Genomic DNA, 20,879 nt, shown 5'->3' with positions numbered 1-20,879 from the left:
TTAATTATAGCTATGGGGTACATTGTGCTGTTAGGTAATCTCCCATTTATGCTTATATAGGCATACTTAGAATTTCAGAAGTGTGGGAGGGAGACAAACCATAAGTGACTCTTAATCTCACAAAACAAACTGAGGATTACAGACAACAATTTTAGATGAAATCAATCAAGTATTTAAGCAGAGTTAGATTATTCGAGTAAATACACACCCATACACCACACACACACACACACAAAATTAGTTTTGATTCTCCATGTTCTATCACTATACACATAAACATAGTTTCTTTCTCTCAACCCTTTCCCTCTTCTCTTGATACCCCTAACATTTGAAACATTAATGTAACGCTAAGAACTTCATGACAAAAGATTCAAGAGAAACATTACCTTTCTCAGTAAAGGCAACACTCAAGAGAGCTGTCTATATTTCCATTTCATCTTTTATATGATAAACACAACAATCTTCCCTCTTTCAATAGGAAGAGATACTATAGCAGTTAACAGGCTAATAATGGAAATGGACTGTGTTTCTCCCAAGGAAAGTATCAGAAAGGTTCAGAACTCTTCAGGATTACAATAATTTGAGAAGAGCTGCTCTACCCACTTTATTTAAGGGCATGTTAGAACTCATTCTTCAAGCTCTTCAATCTGTCAATAGACAATTAGATGTGCTACAAAACACCTCTCCTCTACAACTAGTGTCTTCAGTGTGTTTAAATTGGGTGAAGTCACAGTTATTAGCCTGATAAGCAATGATGTCATTAACACTTTGGACTACATTTCTCCCTATTAAACATGGCTGCACAAGAGCATAATTTTTGGGCAGCTGCATCAGATGTTGTTGTGTCTTAGAGATCTAGCTAACATGGAGTTCTCCTCTCTATTGAACTTGATATCTGCACTGGAATAAATTCCCAGAAATCCTTAATAAAGTAATTTTTTAAAAATGCTTCTGCTATTTCTGTGAGCTCAGATTATAGCAAGTTACAGTAATTACTGTTAGTGATAGGCAATATACCTGGAGCCTATTAAGGAGACTTTTATGGGCCTCTTCTCTGCAATCTTTGCACCTAAAAGGTTATAAAGGGAAAGGGTGCTAACAATGGCAAACCTTAACACTGCTATCACGTGACTGTTTATGATGTTTATAAGCATATTTACCAATTCTGGTCCTTTCTCACACAGATTTCTCCCAGGTCATTGATAGAATTACCACCTTTAGGCAGTTTGCATGTTTAAATTAAGGTTCCTTTAAAATTTACTTGGAGGACAAACTACAACTCTTACAGTAGGTAGGACAATTACGAAGACTCATCATTTGCCATCTGTACTGTTTGCCAATAGGCCAGTGGAAAATCATTTTCTTGGAGTATCCATAGTCATTTATATCTGAGGCCCTTAGGGAACTGATTTCCCATAGGGCCCTTCTAAGGAAACAGCATCTGGCTCTGGTCTTTTGCTTCCTTCTTGAATATAGCCAAGAAACAGGATTGTCTCTCTTTCTTTCTTTCTTTCTTTCTTTCTTTCTTTTTTTTTAAGATTTTATTTATTTATTTGACAGAGATCACAAGTAGGCAGAGAGGCAGTCAGAGAGAAAGAGAGAAGCAGGCTCCCCACTGAACAGCGCGGGGCTCCATCCCAGGACCCTGGGATCAGGACCTGAACTGAAGGCAGAGGCTTTAACCCACTGAGCCACCCAGGCGCCCCCCAGGATTGTCTCACTTTGAGAGCTCCATGAATAAGAATCCTATTCAGGCTTTCTAACAGGCCTGAGGCTGGTTCTAGGAACAGATGGAATCTTTTAATCTCCTGGTTATTTCGCCATTTTCCCACAGTCTTTATAGGTAGGTGGACATTTCCTCCCCCCTGCTCTCCCCTCTTTCCTTCCTTTTCTTTTCCCTTCTTCCCTCCCTTTCTTCCTTCCTCTATCACACTTACTATATGTAGCTTTTTTCTGGGCAAGGAGCCTGGCATGACTTGTGGTTTATTTATAATGCACTGCCTCCCTGTCTTCTGTTTGGAGGTAGGCATATCATCCAGAGATGATTAAACATTGTGTAGGACCTTTAATATCAACACAGATTGTTAGAGTCTTAACGAAACAAACTCAGGGATGACCACTACAAAAACAAGTTTACTATTAAGTTTTATTTATTCAAGAAGAGGCAGTGTTGTCTCTTCCGTCTTGGACTTCAGAATTAGTGGTGGGTGAGAGAGGGCATAATAACCACATGAAGAAGGGGGGAGTGGAGAGTGTTCCTTTCAAGTCACCGAGCACTCTACTTACAGAGAAGCAAATGGAAAAGCCAAGTGAGAGGTAATCTCAGTCAGTTTTGAAATCTATAAGCAAATACGTTGAGTTATTTTCATTTCATAGATATCTTTAGCAGTGCCAGAATAATATTCTGCATAAGCGGGGAGAGGGTTGCTTTTTAAAGCAACTGTCAAAGTTACCTACATCCCCTTAAGAATAAAACTTATTCACATATGAGGGAGAGGATAGTGTAGTGATTAAGACATACTCTTGGAAGCCAGGTTACCTGACTGCACATTTTGGCTCTGTATTGTGACCTTCTAACCTACCTATGGCTTAGTTTCCTTATGTGTATAAAGGGGATAAAAACACCATCTAGGTTCTTAAGGGGATTAAAAACCTGTATTTATAAAGCAATCAGAATAGTGTCTGCCATATACAAGCACCTTGAAAGTGTTTTTACAAATAAATAAAAGTTCAACCCCCTCCAATAAGATGGAAATTTCTAACATTAATAGGGAATGGAGGAGGGGCAGTGATGGTAGCTTATATAGCATTATGTCAATGCAAGAAGACATAGCTTATGATTTATTTTCCATGAACCAGGTTTAGATACACATTGGGTGGATCGCCTATAAATTTTATTGAGTGATTGAGCACTCTGCTCAGTATTTGGTCCACATTGCAATTTTTCATATAGATTCTATTTTACTAAACCTTTTCATTAGATTTGAACAAAATTATGGTCACAGGGTTTCCCAGGATCTTTCACCATAGAGTATTGCTATAGGAAGCACTTAGATAAAGGCATTAAATTATCCTTTATTGATAAGAAGATACACGGGGTGAATTAATTTTTTATTTATACTTTAACCTTAATAGTCATTTAACTTTAGAAAGAGTCATAGACATATGGTCTTTCAATATCTTCCAGCTAAAATGTTCTAAAATCAATCTTTTCACTTCCAGAAATAAATCTAATTTGATCACAGCATTTCCCTGATTAGAGGTATTTAGTGTGTCTCCATCATCCACACAAGGTAAAATACAAGTGCCTTAGATGGTGTGCATGGCTTTTCATGATCTGGTTATATATTTTTTGCCTCATCTCTTATCATTTCTTCCATTTCCTTTCACTTGAACTCTACAAATAAAACTTAACATAGAGTTAATATCTTTTGCTTTTGCATCTGGCAAAAGCTGTTCTCTGCACCTGTCATGTCCTTTCTGACTCCTCACTGTCCACTCCTCACTGTCCACTTCCTACCTTTCTTCTTAGCCCATGTCAAACTGTGACTTGGCCTTTATACTTTAGTTCTATTTAACTAAACTTCTAGGATATATAAGCTCTCTCCTCCGTGTTGTTACTGTAATAAAAATAATCCTACTGTGTGAGGTTCTATCCCAATATCTTTGCATGGATTAACTCATTTAATCCTCATAATTAATTTGAGTGGCAAATGTTCCCCCATTTTTTTCAGAGTAGGAAACTAAGTCACTGAATAAGTTAAGTAAGTTTCCCAAGGTCATACTGGTTGATTACGAATCTAGTATTTGAAGTGTATTGCACTACACTGAAGCTTGTATATTTTTATATTTCTCCACTTATTAGATCTTAGTAAGTATTTATACATATGACTCTTTGTTCTAGTAAATACCTCCATGGCCTAATAAGATCCCCAACATTATAGATGCTCAATAAATGTTTGCAAAACGATTACTCATTTGTTTAAAAAAAAATTGAAAACTAAAGGTGCCTGGGTGGCTCAGTCAGTTGAGTGTCTGACTCTTGATCTCAACTCAGATTTTGATCTCAGGGTTGTGATTTAAGCCCCATGTTGGGCTCCATGCTGGATGTGAAACTTACTAAAAATTTTTTTTTGAAAATCAGTAAGTATGATTATTAAATCCAAAGAAACTTGTATTATTTCTCAGATCTTTATTGTTCCTTCCCATCTTCTATGTTTTCTGATAAATAAAAACCACAGTAATGATCTTGCTACTGTTTTCTTTTCAATGTATATAAACTCTTACAGTTGAATTAGAGACTGGATCTCCTCTAATTTCTTTTAGCTAAACATTACCAATCACTGATTTAGTCCTCTTTTCATTCTGACTACAGTAGACCTAGATACTGAATTTACATGTGATTATAATACATCCTCTCAACCTTGAAGACATAACAAGCTCTGTTTTTAAAGCTTCTAGGCAAAGAAGGAGGAATTGAAATAGAAATGAAGTCCAGAATCTTACCACACTAAAATACAGTATTTCAATAACACAGTACCAAGATATTCTGCTTTCGAAATAACAGTTAAAATTTTCATTTTTCAGTAGATAAGGAAAATCATGTATGAGATCACAGTAAATACCAGCACATTGTAGAAGGATGGCTTGATTTTTTGTTCTTGCCTTTAATTCCCGCATTTCTATATTATGTTATCTATAGGTCTGATTGATTTTCTTTTAGGCTTTTAATAGTTTACTCCATGTTCCTTTGTAGAAATATCATAGGCCATTATGTCACTACCCACCTCTACTTTTTAAAAACAATAAAACAATACTTTATAGCACTTTATCTGGATCACATAGAAAACATGACATCTTCGTCAAAATAAAAAAAAAAATCTGTAGCTATCTCCATATTGACAACAAACCTGGTCAACTCACTTTAAATGTGGAACAAACTGATTGGTTACTGACAGGAGACCACTTAAAGTCACCCACATTTTTATGCTTAATTTCATGCAACATTTTTCACCTGGTTGTTTTAGCCCCAAGAAGACACATCTTTGGGACAACTTAATAAATTAAGCATGGCCAAATTTCTATTTCTTTGAAAAATTCCTAGTATTTGTAATTCCTCTTTGTAATAGCCATAGAAAAACAACTCAGGAATTTACCACTGGAAGTCTGGTTTTTAAAATTAGAATGGTGGAGTCTTTCTTTCTTACTGAATTTGACCGCAAATGTGCAGGCAATGTGTCCGTGCAGAATGCATTGCTAGAATCACCTTGTGTCCTCACCAGTCTAGAGTCTAATGTCCATCCCTTACTACTATATTGCTTTCCTAGAAATATATCCTATGTAATTTCCTATTGCGTCAATGTAGTTTTTTCCCATTTTAAGTTCTGTTGAGTCTCACAGATCTAGTTCTGAAGATTTCAAACTTCATATTCTTGCAAAAAACATTTTCTCTCATAATTATTATTTCCACTCCTCCAGGAATAAAATAGAAAAGAAAAAAATAGGAATATCTTTAATAGACAGATACAAACTCATAAAACATAACCGTGATCTTAAAAGAGCATACTACTTTTGCTTATGATTTCCGTCAGCCAAATCAAACTACAAAACTTATCTAAATGTTAAACAGTAGGAAACAGAAGAAGGTAGCCAGTGTAGTTCAAATACAAAGAAAGTAAGTCATATTATTTATTTTGTCACAGTTTCTGCAATGTGTTGCTTAGCATGGTAAAAATTTTTTGCAAAATTTTGAGACAGCACTTAAGTATGATGATACCCATTTCCAGCACTGTCAGAATGAATTCCAATTGAACAGCTCAGTTTTTATCTGTATGTTGGAAACCAGGCTTATAAACACAGGTAATGTCTTTCTACTCCCTTCCAACATTATTTCCGAACAAAAAGCAAGCAGTGCTATTTTACTATTTTAAACTTAAAAACAAAAGTTCCCACCTACCTGTGTATTACAATCCTGCTTATCAATTTGGCTGATTTTGTTAATTTATCTCTGCATACCACTAAGTGAATTGCTTATTTCTTACTTCTCCTCCTCTAATGCCAGCTCTTGAATTCCCTGCCTTTGAGACCCTGAATGAACTATAAATCAAAGGAGACACTCATGAAGATCTTAGAATATTGTTATCTATACTTTATACTAAAAAAGAAAATCTTAAAATACATTTTATGGTGGTTAGAGTAACATTTATAAACAACAATATCTTAGTTTCATTTGTATGGATATATTTATAGGCAAGTGGTTGTTGTTGCTATTGTTGTCATTGTTTTAATTTTTATTTATTTTTTTAAATTTCTTTCCAGTGTTCCAGAATTCATTGTTTATGCACAACACCCAGTGCTCCATGCAATACGTGTCCTCCATAATACCCACTACCAGGCTCACCCAGCCTCCCACCGCCCACCCCTCCAAAACCCTCAGTTTGTTTCTCAGGGTCCACAGTCAGTCAAGTAGTTTTTTATTCTACCTTACCTCTCTCCCCCTCCTTGGGCAAGCACAGTATCCCTGTAAATGCTAAAGAGTCATATAGTTCCACAATTCTACAAACTCAAGAATTGTTGCTGTGTTCTGCCTCGTCACCTCTTGGTCCACAGGCTGGGAAAGTAAGAGTGATAAAAGTAACTTTTATAACTTCCCCATCCTTAATACTTTTATTTTCCTCAGAGTAGAGTGAAGATTTAAGCAGATAATAAGTCATTAATTAACTTGCCAACAGAAGAGGGTCTGGTAGAAAATGCTCTCAGATGCCAGAGCTCCTTCCCCTTTTGTTTAATGTTTAGGGCCCACAGAAAGGGGCCTTAAGACCATGAATGTGTCAAGTTCTTTGGATATATCTTAGCAGCTTTTTCCAGGGTGGCCCTTGCCCTATGTAGTCTACTTCTCTTTCCCTAGGGGTGCAATTTGAATTCAACAATCCTCACTTGTTGAAGACTCCAAAAAGTTATACGACCACTTAATCTTTTTACAGATCAAAATGTGTGATGTTTTAATCTGGATAGCTCTGAAATCTAGACTAAGACATTTCCTGGTTTGTAGGAATTTTATATCAGATGAGTGCCCCTAACTTAATATGTTAAATTGATTTTCTTAAGGATTTCAAAGCAAATGAGAAAATTTATAATGGAAAATCTATAGAAACTTCATATGGAACCATAAAACCATCATGGTGATTCAGCAACTGAACATGTGAGCAAATGTTCAGACAGATTAGGTAGAAATCCTGATTCCAAGGCTTTGGGTAAGACTCTGAGAAATATTCAAGGACACAGATGACTGATTTAGAAGTAAGGCTAATGGATTTTAGAAGAAATACCAGAATGGAAGTGAAGAATGAGGTATCTTGATTTCTTTGAGGGATATTGTCAATCAGGCCCAGAAACTGCACTAACTACAACAACAACAAATCATAAATTAGGGAAAGAAACAATGCAAAGAATTTTAGTGACAAAATAACATAAAAAATAAGAAAGTGCACATAAGGAAATTCTATATAGATTAAAAGTCAATATGATCAAAATTAAATTAATAACAAATTAAGGAATTAATTAAAAATGTACCATAGAACTGTACCATTAAGAAAATCCTCCAAGAGAGGATAGGCACTCTTGGAGGAAGATATGTTTGTAGACAGACTGGAAAGTACTCGGTCAAACCTGGGTCTAGCCCACAACTCTAACTCAACTGGTCCCAACCCAAATTGTGTGTTTATCATACTCAAGGTCTGAGCAATAGGTTTAATTTGAAATTTACATAGATTAATATAATTAGATAAATGATGAGATGCTATCCTAAGGTCAGTATGGATAAGAACATACAATTTTGAACAACATAGTACTATTTCTCTGGGATAAAAAGGAGATGAGTATTTATATTATTGAAAGTGTGTGTTGGGATGCCTGGATGGCTCAGTTGGTAAAGAGTCTGCCTCAGGCTCGAGTCGTGATCCCAGGTTCTGGGATCAAGTCCTTCATTGGGCTCCTTGTTCAGCAGGGAGATGCTTCTGTCTCTGCCTGCTGTTTCCCATGCTTGTGCGCTCGCTCGCTCTCTCTCTCTGACAAATAAATAAGTAAAATCTTAAAAAAAAAAAAAAGGTATGTGTTGAACTGTGGTCAGTATGGAGATAGCAGATAGCATCACCAGCTACTGGTGAGAAAAATTATTTCCTCTCCCTTCCTAGGTTCTTTGGCTGGTCTAATAATCAAATTGACATAAGACAGATTAACAGGGAAAAAAGAAAAGTATGAATAAATAGGGGCCCAAAAGAATATGAGACCCAAGGACAAATGGGGCTATTGAGGTTTATATGCCATCCTGAGCTAAGGAATAGAATAAGGCTCTGAGCATCAAAACAGAGGAGAATAATTCACAGATAAAAAGAATAGCAGATGTTTGGTAGTTAAGTGTTTGCCTTGCCATACAGATAGGTCACTCAAATAAAAGTTATCTCTGGTAACAACTCTCTCATTGGGCTAGGTCTCCTACTTAAATACTTCAAAGTAGGTAAGGGAGAGATTCAAGTTTTCTTAAGTCTGCTGAGTGTTGATTGCCTTCAACTCAAAATAATTCACAAGCTGAAGTGTCAGATTTGGGGTCCACGTATTCTATTCCTCTTCACTGCCCAGTGTAACATGTTCTTTTAATAATTGTCAGGAATCTGGGGTGCCTGGGTGGCTTAGTGGGTTAAAGCCTCTGCCTTTGGCTCAGGTCATGATCTCAGGATCCTGGGATTGAGCCCTGCATCGGGCTCTCTGCTCAGTTGGGAGCCTTCTCCCCCACCCCACTCCTCACCCCACCTGCCTCTCTGCCTACTTGTGATCTCCATCTGTCAAATGAATAAATAAAATCTTTAAAAAAAATAATTGAGAGGAATTTAATTCTCTAGTGCCTATAGAAACTGTATTTTGAGCTGCTTTGTTTCGTCTTAAAGTTACAGTCCCAGTTTTTTGAGGCATTACAAAGAGACTTCTCTGGACCCAAAAAGTGATCTGAAACGGTGGGGATCCAAAAATCTTGCTCAGCGTGCAGCATACATAAATCTAGTATGGAGAACTATGCCACAAGAGGGGCAAGTGTGACTTTTCCACATTCAATTTTAAGTCTCTACATAGAGGTAGCTGTGAAGGATTCAGTTACTTCGTGGAGTGGAAAGGTATGCCAACGGAATGCATTTTCGTAATTCTAGATAACTTTGTTTACTCACCCTGTAATAACAAGATCTTTGGTACCTCTTTGCTATCCTTGTTATCTGGATTGCTCATTCGAGCAGTTATTTATTCTTTGTTTACTCATTCAACAAATATTTTTTAAGTTATGTTTGCCAATTCATATTAGTCTATTTTAGCAAATGATTTGCTTAGTCTCTGTCTGGTCATTCCAAATATAAGCTTCATAGATGGGCTTGTATATTCTTTATATTTCCTACTCTCCCAAATCAGTTCTTGGCATGTAGTAAAGAGTTAACGTCTACCTAATTAATTTAGTTTAATTGAGGTAAAATTCAGAAGGTGTGTGGATTTCAACTGAATAAATGAATAACTTATTTCCACAATAACCTGTCAAACACTAGAATTCTGAAAAAAACGAGGCCTGGTGTATGGAAGTTTTCATTCTAATGGCAATAAGAGAGAGATATTAACAGTTGCCGCATCAGTGTCCTGTTTAAAAGAGAAAGCTTATTTTTGAAAAGAAGAGTCCTGGACATAAATGGAAACCCCAAAGTCTTTCCTGAATTATTATTAAAATTATAATCCAGGTAAGAGTTGAAGCTAGTAAATAAAGAATTCAGTCAAGTGTCAGTTTCAGGAATAAGAGTTCACTCACAGGACAATTGTAAAACTTTGTCTGATAACCTCTTCAGTCAGCTCTTTCAGTACATTGCCCATATTTGACTCTACATGGCAAGTTTTACCCAAATATAGGCAGGTGTTGCCGTGAAGAACCTCAGATAACCTGAGGCATCTAACTGAGCCCTTCACAGTTAAGTTAGAGAAGGAGTTAGTGTTGCTGTGATAGGCTCAGAAAATACAGGATGGCAGTAGAAAGAAGTGTTGGAGAAGCAGAATTTCATGACTTTGCTGAGGGCCAGCCCTGTCCTTGTTTTATATGAGCCAGTACTTAGAAACACGATGAATTCTTGATTTGAGAGACTCTCTCAAAGGAGTATGTTTTCCACTTCAAGATTTGAGTTCCTGCCAATAAGGAGATGAGGTCCTTACTCTTTTTGCAACAAAATTAGAACAGTGGGATGGGGTTGAAAGTTTTGAAAAAGGGAATTCTCATGTCGACTCTGCCATCTCCTGCAGCATTCCTCTATGTTTTGTCTGGATTTGACTTTAGTCATAGAAAGCAACTCTTGTTGATGAGTCTGGATGGAGGAGGCCATAGAAGAGGAAGGGTTTTCCAGTTGCTTTAATGTGCAGCATTCTTACTTCTCAAGAGCCAGTTATCAACATGTCACCTCAGGATGTGAAAATTGCTTGACTCCTAGAAACTCCCAAAGAACTTTTACACTATATTCTGCCTTTCTTGGCAGCTTCTTAGAGAAATTCTGGCATGGTTTTTCTTCTCTTAAAGGATAAGCTCTTTCTCCTCCATCAGATATTTACTAGGCATCATCAATTGATTTCTTTGCTAACCTACATAACTTTCCAATCTATGCCACAGGACTTTATCCTCAAGATGCCTTTTCCTAGAACTTAAGTTTTAAAATACATTCAACTAAATGAAATCAGGTTAAAAAAATATCCCAGGGACAACCTAAAGAAGGGGGAAAAAATCAAACTTTAAAAATGGCATCCAAAAAGATTTGCAGCGAAGACAGCATTTGTCTTGGTGATGGCAAGGAAGTAGATGAATTGATTTCATGCAAAAGCAATCTCAAATTTTATGAACAGGTTGCATTCCAGAACTGTTTGTTTGGAATTTGGAAAGTATTCTCTCATAAAAACAATATGTTGACTAGGGATTAGAATGTCAGGCTAACCCACAAAAGCTTACTTAATTCATGTAGTAGAATTGCAGCATGCTTTGTCAGACTACCTGAGAATAGGAATCAGGCAGCCTTGAGAGTTAGATGGAAGAATGGCTCTTCTTATATCCTAGTGTTACCTCTAAGCAAAAATTTGCCCCTCTGCAACCCTCTCTGATCTTTCTTCCTCTGCTCAGTACCACTCTGGCAGTCCTGGCACACCCTTAACCAGCTTGAAGGCACTCATACTCAGGCACCTCACCCATCATTTCATTGAGACTTTAAAGGATCTCTCTCCTTTCATCCCCCATGTCTAATTTTCTCAGCATTGTTATACTTAGGTATTAAAAATAAATCAATCCAAATCAACTGAATCACTCAATGGTGTGGAAAACCAACAACTTCTTGCAAGTATTTTTTTTTCTTAAGACTTGTTGACCCAAATATATAAATTCAGATAAAATGGTGCAATTATGGCAACTGGAGAGGTATTGGTTTATAAGGTCACAGGAAGCATCCTAGAAGCAGGCCAACTTGAAATTCATACCATGTAACGAAGCATATTATATATATATATAAAGCATTCTGACTTTAAAATTTTTTTTTAAGATTCTACTTATTTATTTTAGAGAGAAAGAGAGAGAGAGAGAGAGTGTGTGTGTGTGTGTGTCTGTGTGTGTGTGTGTGGAGGGAGGAAGGGCAAAAGGAGAGGGAGACAGAAAGAATACCAAGCAGAGTCCACACTCAGCAAGAACTGCTCTGGGCCTGCTCCCATAACCCTGAGGTCAGGATTTGAGCCAAAATCAAGTTGAATGCTTAAGATCAGGACCTGAGCTGAAACCAAGTTAGATGCTTAACCTACTGCACCACCCAGGCATCCCCTGACTTCTTGTTTGAGTTTGCACTACAGATTGACACTCTTGGCTCTAGAGACCTCAAGACCACATATAAATCTGACACATCAAGACCACATGTAATTTGTCATAGTAAGTATTTTGTCCCAGGTTAATTAACATCACATACTGAAACAAAGAGACCCCAAATCTCAATGGATTTACATAGTAAAAGTTTATTTCTGTTCACACAAAGACCTGTTGAATCTGGGCAACTCCTCTCTAATAGGGCAATCAGATGGCTCTGTCATTTAAGTTCTTCAATCTAACTGCTAAAGAAAGAACACGGAAGACCAAACATATGGCACATAGCTTTTCTGCTTATTTTTGCATTGGCCACAATCTACCACATGGTCCAATTCAACTGCTGGGAAGCCTAGAAATATGGAGCAGCTCACAAATAGGGAGAATATTAATTCTCTCTGCCAGTATTTTTGTCTTCAGAGTAAGGTGCTCATCTTTCTCATGATTCCTTTCTATCTAAAAACAAAACCTCATCGAATCTCCAAAGTTCCTTTTCTTTGCTTCTGAATACTGTGATGTCAGGTCTGTGTGTGTGCGTGCACACACTCACATGCACCTGGCTAACGTCTGATATAACTTATGGCAGTAAAATGAGCAAGAAGGCAGGTGGAGGAGGCTAGAGGAGTAGAGTGAGAAATCAAAAGAAAAGAGAAACATAGGTAGAAACAGGAAAGTCTATTTGTATATCATGTTCCTAAATCAGGGACTCTCTTTCTCTAGTCCTTGTTTTTTGTTTGTTTGTTTGTTTTAATAACGGCTAGCAAATCAGTCCTTTTTCTTCTGCTAGTAACATCTTCACATAATTGTTTAGAAACAGTCAGTCTAAAGGTGCAGGGTCCAAGATGATTATCTCCAGCACTTTAAATTTTAGAATGACTATACTGACAAAGTCCAAATATGTACGTAATTCTTTATATAATGTACATCCTAAGAGGAAGTATACATCATTGAGAATTATGGAGAAGGAAGTTACCCACTTGATTTCACAATTGTGTTGGTGTGGACCTCCTGGGAATTGTTGTGAATATCAGTTACTTGTGAAATGGAAAGTGAACTGTATCTGATACTTTAATGGGTTTACGCAGTAGCCTCTGAGTTTGGTTTTGTAAATCAGGAAGCACTCAGATTCCTGCTTGTGTGGACATTCCTCTGAACTGTCTAATGTGTTCTCCCTGTGGAATTTCCTAACCCCATTGTTCTTTGAGTGTGGAGGCTGCAATTCCTCTGACTCAAACTTCTAACTTTCAAAGCTCAAACATTGGGTGCCTGGGTGGCTCAGTGTGTTAAGCTTCTGCCTTCAGCTCGGGTCATGATCTTGGGGTCCCGGGATTGAGTCCTGCATCAGGCTCTCTGCCCACCAGGGAGCCTGCTTCCTCCTCTCTGTCTCTCTCTGCCTACTTGTGATCTCTCTCTGTCAAATAAATAAATAAAATCTTCTTTTAAAAAAGGCTCAAACATTTTATTTCATTTATTTTGTCTTCCTTTTCATTGTAATTTTCATGATGTATTTTAAATTTCCCAACCATAGTTTTCATGTAAGCAAAAATAGTCACATGCTACAAAAAAGATATGGCCAGCAGAGCTGATATTACAACACAGAGGAATTGACCTGTCTTGGAAACGAAGGGAAAGCCGCATGTGCATAGAAAAGCATGTATGAATGGAGGTTTGGGGATTTTGTTTTTGTTTTTGTTTTCCTGTAACGGAAAGGGAAGTCTTTCAGCATGCTCACAAGTCCCAATGGCAAGTGTATGAAAACTCAGATTATGAAATTTATGTAACAAAAGCTAACTTCACTATTAACAGTACATACTAAATCTGGGAAGAAAGAATTCTTATGTACTTAAGTATCTTAAGATACTTATATCTATCTCATTTAATCCTCAAAACAACCTAATGAGTATGTAGGACATGAATCCCTTTGCCCATTTCATTATTAAAGTAAATGAAGATAGAAGGCTTAGGCATCTTTCTGGGGTCACAATTTCCTTCAGTGGCTGAATCAGAAACACAGCCCACTTTTCTTGCCAGTCCAATTTTCCTTATACTACAAGGAAAACTATGAAGTTTTCTTACCACAATGCTAAAATCCAACTAGGAAAGCTAGTCGTGCGTTGGTTTCTCCAGAGGCAGTAGTTTGCTCATCTCTGGGGAGGGTCTTTCTCTGGATTCTCATCCCCTTTTCCTGGAAGGTAGAAATAATAATATCCACTCTTTGGTGAGCACATGGAGGAGGTATACTATAATAGTTAAAAAGCCTCATTGTCATCCTTGACTCACACTCATACACAATCTTAAAGCAAATCCTATGGCTCTATAGTCAAAGTACATCCTCAGTTCAACTATATCTCACTTCTGTCTGCCATATTCCTAGCTTGCACTGTGGCTACAGTCTCCTGACTCATCTCCTTGCTTCCCTTCTTACTGAGCCCGCTCCCAAGCCTGGTCTCCCTACAGCTAGCAAATCATCCCCCCTCCCCCTCCCCCAGTCCTGCTCAAAACCTTCCAAGGCTCCCTATCAGCCTCACAATAAAATCTTCCAAATGTCCTGCAAGATATGCCCCTGGGAACATTTCTTACTGCATTTTCTTCTAGTCCCCACCCCCTCTTAGCTTACCTTCTTTAGTCCCATTTGCCTCCTCCCTAACCCTTTAATGGGACAATCATTCACTAGAAGCATTTGTCACCCCTTGGGGTTTTTTCTCTGAAAATGTGTGGCTATCTGTCTTCTTACCTTTCCATGGGTCTCATTACAAAGATGCCTCTGCAAAGAGCTTTTTAAGACCATCTTATTTAGCTAAGCTGCACCAAAGACACCATCTTGTGTGTGTGTGTGTGTGTGTGTGAATTAGGATTTTCTTTTCTTTTCCTTTCTTTTTATTTTATTTATTTTATTTTATTTTATCTTGTTTTATCTTAATTCCAGTGTAGTTAACATACAGTGTTATATTAGTTTCAGGACATGACATCACCTGTATCCCTTATCACAGTTTTTATATTAGAAACATTTTTATTCATTCATTTTCTGTCTTCTCCATTGCAGTGTGAGCTCGATGAGGGTAGGGACTTTGATTTATCATTGTATTTTCAGTGCTAAGAGTAGTGTCTGCCTTAGAGTAGATGTTTAATATATTTACTCAGTGAGTGAATTTCTTCAAGAAATGAGTGACTGATGGGGTTGGTTAAGACACCTGCATCTTAATATCTAGCTAAGATGACATAAAGTCTTTATTTAACTTCCTTAACCTCAGTTTTCACATCTATAAAATAGCATTTATGATAATCACTGCCTCATAGTTAGTTTGCAATGAATATTACGTGAGATGATTCACATGCATTGTTTCATAGGGGCCTAACCTATAACGGGCAGTCAAAACTTTTTGACTACTACTTTTTGCCTTGTCTATCTATGGATAAAATGAAATTTTGTTATTCTCAGTAGAACTGAGCCCATCCATTTAGAACATGCAATCAGTGGAATGAATGACTCAGCTCTTAATTCAAGCTGTGCAGAAGCTTGGACCTCAATTTTTTGAGATTGCACAATGCCTTTCACTAGAAAATGTGACAAAACCATGTTCAGGTTTGGTAGGCTGCCTTTGTTTTCACAGTCTCTGCCTATAATGTGGCTTTCTTTTCAGAGATCTGGCTAGAGGCTGCTGAATCCTACATTTCACCTAGTTTAACATCTGGTGCCAGGAGGGCCTTGTGTTAGATTTGGGGAAAAGGTTTTGTGAAAGCAGGATTACACCCATTTGCTTGAGTGGAGGGCTGTGTCTGGGCTTGAAGCCAGGCATCCTGGGAATAATGGTACAATTTGCTTTCCTAAGCTTCTGGCCTTATGGGCTTTGTTAGAAAAGCCCAGAATCACTTCATACTTCTGTAGCCTTGGTGGTGCTGCTGACTCTTTCTGAGGCCAAGGTGGATGGCCCCTGATGCTTCCCTGCTGATGCAAGTTCTCCTGTCATGGGTGCTCAGATATTTCATGGGTTGGGGCTGCTCCGAGGGCAGTTCTGTAAGGACCATCTGGATGGCTGAGGATGTTAACAGAGAGAACATTTCCCCAGAAACCTAATCACAACATTTTGGGATGTTAAGAAAAGTTTATCAGAGAGAACCTGAGCTTGAACTTTTTATTTAATAGGTATGCAATCGGACCCACACACCTGCTATTGCTATTATCTTCCTCTACCACCTCCTCTTTCCTCTTCATCTCCTCTTTCTTCTTCCTGTTAATATATCTTATTGACATACAGTTAGTATAAATGAAATACATGTATCTTGAATTTAATTTAATGAGTTATAAGAATTGCATACATCCATACAACTACTTTCCAAAACAAGATATAAAATATTTTTATCACCACAGGGAGTTCCCTTGTTTCTTTCTGGAAAATTCCTTCTTCCTTAATCTTTTCTTCCCTGACATCTGATTCTAATTGCTGATTTCCTCAGTCTGTTCTTGGATTTTATATAAATGGGATCCTAGGTTAAGTACAGTTTTGTGTCTGGCTTCTTTTGTTCGACATAATATTTTGGGAAGGATTCACGCACATTGTATGTGGCAATAGGTGGTTTATTTTTTAATTGTTGTCTAATACCTGTTGCTTAAACCACAGATTTTTAATTTGCTTTGATATTTAGACTGCCTTCAACTTTTTGCTATTATGAATAAGTCTGCTATAAACATTATTACACATTTTTTTGTGAGCATAAGTTTTTTTTTTCTCTTTGACAAATGCCTAAAAAGGAAATGTCTGACTCAGAATTGATATGTATTCAAATTTATTTTAAAAAATCACAAAATCAGGGCGCCTGGGTGGCTCAGTGGGTTAAAGCCTCTGCCTTCGGCTCAGGTCATGATCCCAGGGTCCTGGGATCGAGCCCCGCATCGGGCTCTCTGCTGAGCAGAGAATCTGCTTCCTCCTCTCTCTCTGCCTGCCTCTCTGCCTACTTGTGATCTCTGTCTCTCAAATAAATAAATAAAATCTTTAAAAAAAATCACAAAATCACAAAATAAAAAAATAAGTTGATAAAAAAATCACTAGATACTTCTCCAAAATGAGTGCATCATTTCATACTCTCCGCAGTAATGCAAAAAAGTTCCAGTTGCTCCATATTCTCAACATTTATTAAATTTGTTAAATTTGTTCAACCTGATTAAAAGTGTTGAGGACCGTTTTGTCTATCCCTTTGTCATTTATAATATCTTATTCCCTGAAGTGTCTGTTCAAATCATTTGTATTTTTTAATATTCATTTTCATGAGTTCTTGTATTCTAGGTAGAAGTTTTTGTCAGATATGTGTTACAAATACTTTTCCCAGGCTGTACAGTTTAAAGATTTTTTTAAAAGATTTTATTTATTTCTTTATTTGACAGAGAGAGACATCACAAGTAGACAGAGAGGCAGGCAGAGAGAGAGGGGGAAGCAGGCTCCCTGCTGAGCAGAGAGTCCAATGTGGGGCTCGATCCCACAACCCTGGCATCATGACCCAAGCTGAAGGCAGAGGTCTTAACCTACTAAGCCAACCAGGCACCCCAGTTTTTTATTTCCTAAAGATTCTTTTTGATGAGTAGACACTTAAAATCTTGATTGTTTAATCTATCAATTTTTCTTTTTATGTTAGTGATTTTAGGGGATTGTTTTAAGAGACCTTTTCTTTCCATGAAGTTGTAAAGATATTCACCTATTATTCCCCACCACCCCCCCCAGGGGTTTCACAGTTTAGGATTCTGATCCATTTGAGTGTGTGTGTGTGTGTGAGAGAGAGAAAAAGAGAGAAAGGGAGAGAGAGAAATGAGGTAGGAGGTTGAGATTCAGATATTTGTATGAAAAGTAGCAATTGCTAAAGACTTGAGTGAATCTGATGCCTTGGTTTGCTTCATTTTTAATAAGCACTTTAGATCATTCTGATACAGAACATTCAAGGATTATTTAATATTCAAGGAAAAGTGAATGGATATCAATTTTGCTGTTTTTTATGGAGAAAATTCCTAGCTGTGGAATAATAATAATATTATCAATAATCACAGGGGAGATTAAATTTTACTAAGCTTTTGCTGTTTTACCTCAATTATAATGAACATTATATATCTGATTTAATCTTTGTAACAGTCATATGTAGTAAATATTATTATTTATATATAAAGACATAGAGGTTCAGAGAGCTTAATTCATTTGTCCAAAGATCCCCTTTAGTAAATATTGAAGCAAAAATCTAAACTCTGGTTTTCTTACTCTAGAGCCTTTCCCTTAATTACCATGCTCTCCGCCTTCTTCTATGGTGTACTGACATTGTTTCATTACTTATGACACATGTAATGATTCCTTGATGCAATGGTCCTCAAATATTTTTCTCTCAGGTCTAATTTGTACTCTTAAATTTTATTTAGGATTTCAGAGGTCTTTTACTATATGAATAATATTCATTTACATTTGTTGTATTAGAAAATAAAACTGAGAAACTTAAAAATGTTGATCTATTTATTTATCTATAGGGAGGTCAATTTATTTAAAAAACAACAGTAGCAACTCTATCATAGTGTAGCATACATAACTTTTTTTTTTTTTTTTTTTTTTTTTTTTAGATTTCATTTATTTGTTTGATAGAGAGAGACATAGCAAGAGAGGGAACACAAGAAGAGGGAGTGGGAGAAGGAGAAGCAGGATTCCCACTGAGCAAGGAGCCTGATTCAGGGCTCAGTCCCAGGATCCTGGCATCATGACCTGAGCTGAAGGCAGACACTTATCAACTGAGTCCCCCAGGTGCCCAGGCATACATAACATTTCAATGAAAAGTATTTCCCAAGAAAGTAACAATGAGAAGGTTGGTGTTTTACATTTTTTCAAATCTCTTTAATATCTGACTTAACAGGAGATATTCTCATATCTGCTTCTCATCTAGTCTGTTGAGATATGTTCTTTTTATTGTAGTACATGAAGAAAATCTGATGACACATACAAACATGGTTAGAAAAAGGACAAATATTTAACAGCCTTTTCAGATAATTGTGGCTATTCTTTGACGTTATATCAAATCCCAACAAATGGTGGTTTCTTAAGTATTAAAGAATACTTAAATTTGTTGCATTGTGGAATCTGAAACCATAGTTCATATCAGTGAGCTTTTTGCACTCCATTTGGGTGAATATTTTATCCATGAATGACTGTGTAACATCTGCATTGGTCGTTCAGAAAATATCAGTTTACTGAGTTATAAGGATTCTGGTGGGCATGAAAATGCACTGCCGAGCTCTCCTACTGGAATGAATATAATTGACTCACAGCATCTGCTTCTGCCTTTCTGGATCCACCATTACATTTGAACAAATGTCAAGCTTCCCATGGCTGCTCCCAGCCAAAGAATAAGAATAGTAGATACACTAATGCAGTACCATACCTGTGAGATGGGGACAGGGGTAAGCTGATGACACGGACTCCAGAATTTCCATTAGCTGTCAGAAAGATTGGTGAAACAGCACTGCAGTTTGAAGAGTCTGACAGAAGAGTCTGAAACTCTTCTTAGCCCAACCACTTTGCTCCCTTCCTTCCCTCTTCACAGATGTCAGACCTATACTGTGGTCTGAATGCTTTCTGTGCCTTCTTTGGCTCTTTCTCCTCATCCTCAGAGGCATTTCCATCAATAACTCTCTCTCTCTCTCTCTCTTTTTTTTTTTTTTTAAATCAATTACTCTCTTGAATGTCTAATCCCATTTTAGCATCTGCTTTTCAGGGGACTAGAACTAATTCACAGATCTCTAAATGTTGACACATTTTTTCACAGAGTATCAAAACTAAAATTTGTAAATATCGCCACTGATCTTATCAGGAAAGTCTTTAAGTATTAGGAAGCTCTCAAGTACAACATGGAAGTTATAAGTTTTTTGGCAAGATTCTAATTTTTTCCTTGAAAACTTGAATTTTATCATTGGCAACATATACTGTCAATTGTTCTCCTTGAAGTAGCAAGTTTACTCTATTTAATTATATGAAAATTTCTGCCAAATTTCTAAGTCTAAATAGCTATACTATACCTGTCAGTGGTTCTTTCTAGGAAAAAAAGTGGCTAGTTCAGCTCAGAATTCAGATAATTAAACAAGAGATTTTCCTTGAGAAAATCACCAGTCTGCAGAATGCAATAGAGGGGCTTTAAATCCCTCCATACCATTTCATCACTCAGAATATTAGGAAGACATGTCTTAAAGGTCACGATTTAATAAAATTAATACTTTTACTGCTTCCTCAAAGACATTCCTAAGTGGAACTGACACTATATTTCCTGCAAGTGCATGGCAGTGAAGAATGCAATGACCACTAATAGTGTTTGTTGCCACTGACTTGATTTAGTTCTGACCCTAGTCATTTTACTCATCATTGTTTTTGCTCTATCAATGTGAAAGTCAACACAGTAAGAAAGGCAAATGACACCGTTAAACCAATATAAAAATAGTTTTGACCTTACAGATCATCCAGAAGTTCTATGGAGCCCCTATGTCTTCAAAGGCTTGTCTCTGATAACCATTTAATGGAAACATCAAACATTTATTGATCTCAGTAAGTACAGTACATCTTTCTAGACCCTGAGGATGCACAGGTGGACAGCACCAAATGCCTGCCCTCAAGGAGCTCTCTGGCTTTTAAAAAGAGGACATGGGTTATTAAATAAGTAGATTAGAATTAGAATGCTATGGAACACGGACAAAGGATATTTTGGTCCTGTCTGTAAAGGTCAGAGGAGTTCATACTGGGAATACGATTCTTGAGCAAGACTTGAAGAATAAGAAGCCATTTATTCAAAAAACAAAGGAAGTAGGCATTCTGGGAGGAGAGAACAACATAATGCAAAGACAGAAAGGCATGGTGGAATGTGATGTTTTTGCAACCATTGTGATCTTAAAAAAACAGTAAAAATATTATTATAATCTACTTCCAAGATCCCAGACAGTTTAGTATCTATTTTGCTAGAGTTTTTGTTTCTG

Source organism: Mustela putorius, unplaced genomic scaffold, assembly GCF_011764305.1.
Source record: "Mustela putorius furo isolate JIRA1106 unplaced genomic scaffold, ASM1176430v1.1 tig00003867_pilon_pilon_pilon, whole genome shotgun sequence".
Taxonomy (NCBI): domain Eukaryota; kingdom Metazoa; phylum Chordata; class Mammalia; order Carnivora; family Mustelidae; genus Mustela; species Mustela putorius.
Note: the sequence above shows the minus strand (reverse complement) of the source record.